Source organism: Lactuca sativa, chromosome 5, assembly GCF_002870075.4.
Source record: "Lactuca sativa cultivar Salinas chromosome 5, Lsat_Salinas_v11, whole genome shotgun sequence".
Taxonomy (NCBI): domain Eukaryota; kingdom Viridiplantae; phylum Streptophyta; class Magnoliopsida; order Asterales; family Asteraceae; genus Lactuca; species Lactuca sativa.
This window is the reverse complement of record NC_056627.2, coordinates 228,662,128-228,666,989: the sequence shown is the minus strand read 5'-3', so window position 1 is coordinate 228,666,989 and position 4,862 is coordinate 228,662,128.

Genomic DNA, 4,862 nt, shown 5'->3' with positions numbered 1-4,862 from the left:
TTAGTATACAAGATTCACAATTTAAATACAATCATAATATCGCTAATTCACTAATTTAGGAAAGTCAAACCCAAACTTTACCACCACCACCAACTACCACATGTCAGCACCAACCATCTATGTCAACTTGTAACCATCATTCATTTCAAACCAAATATGTATATAAAATCATGCATTGTTAGCTTAAATACTATATTCACAGTTTAATAAATATATTAATTGACTAATGTAGAGTTTAATGCAACAATTATATAAACTAATACATTCTTATATATTTACTTCACAAAAAAAAATACTCACAATAAAATTATTACAAATAGTTATATTTTAGCATAAAATTCATTAAAAAAATCATAAATGAATACAATCAATTCATAGCTTAATACAGTCAATTCACCATGTAATACACACAATTAACAACTTAATATATTAAGTTTATAGTTTAATACACAAAAACTATACATTCATATCCATATTCTGTACTTAGTACTTATATTTATTTCTTTAGATATGTGGGATAATGTTTCTTTCATATTTTAATTTATATAATATTCACAATTTAAATTTTACATGTTATTCAAAATTAGAGAAAATAAAATCTATATAATGCTTCTTTCATCTTATATTTTAGAAGTAAAAATAAAAGTCGTAAAAAAATTAACAACTTAATATACTCAATTACAGCTTAATACATTTAATTCACAATTTAATATACAAATTCACAGTTTAATAAAATATATTTACAGGTTAAAAATAACATTTGATGATGTTTGGAGCTTGGAGGTTGTATTAGATAGCAGTTCACACAATCATCACAATTCACAACTTAAAAAACCTAAATTCACATTATTTGAAAAAACACTAATATAATAAAAACACATTTAAATTCACATTAAAAATTATAAAAATTCATACATATACTGCTTAAAACTTATAAAAAAATAAGTTAATCACAACTAGAACTTATGAAAAAAAAATCATGCATTCACAAATTAATACTTACAAAAAATCATGCATTCACAACTTAATACTTATAAAAAATCATGCATTCATAGCTTAATATTTTTTTTCTAACTGGAACAATTAGATATGTAGAAAATCCATGCATTAACAACTTAATAATTATATAAAAAAATGTTTATTCATAACTTAAGAAACTAGTTCAGAAACTTATTCATATTATTCAATGTTTAAAAACATACCTTGGTTTTAGTGAAGCATTTCATCAAACACCTTCAATGCATCTTATCTCCAGATCTGAGATTGTTCCCTTGCTTCAGATCCAGGAGCACCGAGGGTAGGATGCAACAACGGTGGTGCGACGTCGGTTGTGGTAGAGGTGGAGTCATATCGACAGTGGTAAAATCAGATCTGGATGTCAGATCTGTTGGCTGTGATTTCCGTCAGATCTTTTATTCCAACGAAGCAAATCAGAGAAGTTTTCTTGTATTCCATCTGAGCTAGATGTCGAAGATTTAGAGACGAGCTAGATCTAGACTTTAGAGTAGAGTGTGATGTTTTTTGGGGTTCCAACGAAGCACATTAGCTGATGTTAGGTGGTTGTCGGTGGTGATAAGGTCGACTATGAGATCTAACCAAATCGCACCAGATCAAATATGTTTTGTGTTTTAGAGAGAGAAGGTGAAGCTGAAACAACTTCTTAACTCCAGATCTGAGACCAGATGGTGATCGACAGTGATGGAGGAAGGTGGTGGTTATCACCGCTCGCCGGAGCTCATAATCCGGTAGAGAAAATTAAAGATCTGAAGTCGAAAATAATATATGAGAAGACGAAAATTCTAGATCTGAAGCTGAAATTGTAGATCTAGAGCCAACCGGAACTTATGGATCTGATGACGGTGGTTCCTTGGCGGTAGGAGATGGTGGTAGTCAAGGGTGGTGGCTAGTGGCTAACTGGTGGTAATGCTTGTGTGTTCTTCAAGTTGGAGATGAGAAAGAAAATAACCATGTGAGACTGTACCGAGAGTGTATGTAGTGTGTAGATTTGATACTACAAAAGATGAAAGTGAGTTTTTTTTAATACTTTAATAAAAAATGGCTCTTAACTTTGGGTGGTTTTCATTTGATCTTTTCTCTCTCTCTCTCTCTCTCTCTCTCTCTCTCTATATATATATATATATATATATATATATATATATATATATATATATATATATATATATATATATATATATGGAAAAGTGAATATACCCTTAAGGGTATATAGATTTAGATACCTAATCAATAAAACTACATAGTGTTGATTAGTTGTTTAATTTTATGAAAAAAAATCCTTAAACATCACCTATTTCCTTATTCACGATAACAAGGAAACTCAATTCCTCCTTGATTTTTTGCTTCCACCATGATTGGTTGCTTCAATTATCGCTTGGTTGCGCAAGAAAATAAAATTTCATACGATCACCAATAGGAAGCCGTCATTCTTGAACGAAGATTGAGTTTCCACTTTCCACTTCATTCATTCTCTTTTTCCCTATTATTACTTATTTATGTTATGAATTTAATTTTCACTTTCTCGAATATAACTTTCCTAAATTCCCCTGGACTATTCATTTGCATCTTAAATTTCCTTCTATTGACTACTCATTTGCTAGTAATTTTTTATTCTTTTATTAGTTACATGATGCATTAATAGAATATTGAAATTCAAAAGAATTTATTCATAAATTATGTAATTTACAGTAATGTACTTGTTCTAAATATAACGATCTTGACACGACATAGTTCCATGTACCCTTTTTAATCATTAACTAGATGAAGTTGTGTGAACCTCATACGTAAATCGAAAAAAATGTTTGTGGGATTTCAAATCATTTGTTACAGATTAATCCAGAAAATCATGGAGGAATTGAGTTTTATAGAGTTTGTCAAATCTACTTAACAAAACTCTTTCATTAGCTAAAGCATGAAAGTCAAGTTGGTGTTATAGGGCCTTGCTGATCTAAGTTGATATATTTGATTGAAATTTAGTATTTAGATATTGGAACAGTACAAGCAACATCTATTGTAATGAATGATATATTGGATATGAGTCTTTCATTAAATAATTGTTTTGTTCTATATTATCATGTTTAAATCCTTGAATAACTAGGTTATTCTAAATGTCCATAGTCGTTCATAATTGTGGGAGCATCTATGAGATAAGACTAATATGAGTGGATTGGTGGATTTTCATGGAGACGAAAACAGCAAAGAGCTGCTACCAACTTCATAGGTACTTGATTAGGAGAATATGTATTGGACTTGACCCACATCAAAACCAGTTTATGGATCATAGTCAAGAGTGTAGGAATTGTTGTGCTTAGACATGGTTTAACGTTGTTTCATAAAAAGCAGTCGTAAGGGCCATCGTTGGGTATGACATGAACTACATTGATGGGCATATGTAGTCAAGATGATCTTTGTATTCATAGATCTGAGATGCATATTTGGGAATTGAAGTGTGGGAATTATTGTGCTTTGACATGGTTTAATGTTGTTTCGTAAAAAGGTAGACATAAGGGCCATCGTTGGGTATGACATGAACTACATTGATGAGCGTATGTAGTCGAGATGGGATTTGTCCCTCTTATTCGTTGAGAACATGACATCTAAGGTCTTAGTTAAAGTTGAACAGTAAATGAGATTGATCGTGATCCATATCTCATGTTGGACATGATGTATGAGACAAATGAATAATTGATACCACACCTTTATTAACAATTGTAGCTTAGAGATCCTGGAATTGGTTGTTGACAAAATGGCACCCTTCGTATGTTGTTAGGGACAATAGCCCGTTGCTAGACGTCAGCTAATGTCTATATCAGTCTATAATGAATCTTGTGCAAGTAGGAGATTGTTGGATCTATATGCCCAATAATCATTATCAAGTGATATTGCTAATAATATATGATCCTATAGGGTCACACCTTTATCAAGTTGGCACATTTTGTATATTTATTATTAGTATGATTATTAATAAATAATATCAATTCTTTTATTTTAAATTAGGGAATATTTATTGTTTGTGAAAATAATAATTATAAGAGAGTATTACTAGTTATTTTTCATATGATATGAATTAATAAGTAATGCACAACATTTTGGACTAGTTGGATTCTTTTGTCTTTTACCTAAAGACAATGTTTATATTTTATAAACTTAGAGTTTATAAAAAGTAAAGAATCATCTTCTTTTAAGAAGATATGGCTGAAATTAATAAACAAATATGGGGGTTGCTTTTCAACCTCTATGCTTTGTCTCCCATGCTTCTAAAGGTTAGTCATTATTTTAGACTATTTTAATGGTTAGGCATTATTTTTTATGGGCTATATAAGAGATGCATGAGGCTTGCAGTTTGCAAGAGTGAAACACTTCTTGCTCCTCTCTTTACTCTCTAGAACCGTGTGTTCTTCTTCTCTTCTTCCTCTCTCCCTCTCTCTTCTGAAGTTAGTTTGGTGATTAGAAGTCATCTTGAGTTGTCTCCTTTAGTGCTTATTTGAGTTAAGCACTTAAAGGTTTAAGACACTCAAGAATTCAAGAAGGAACTAGCATTCCAAGTGCCTTACTCTTGATAGTAGATACTTGTAGAGAAGATCATACACTTTGGTTTTTTGTTATCTTCATCGACACCCCAAAACCATGTGAGTTCAAAGGATTCAAAGGTTATCTCTAAAACATCATATGGTTGGTTTTATTTCATTCTAACCTCTATAAATGGATCCATGATGGTTCAATTTTGTTATGAACTAAAAATAAACTTGTTATTTTTAAAGTCTTCCGTTGACAGTTTTGTGAAAAACAAACTTTTATTTCGTATCAAAACCCAACAGAGGTGTTTATGATTATCAATTGATTTTTGA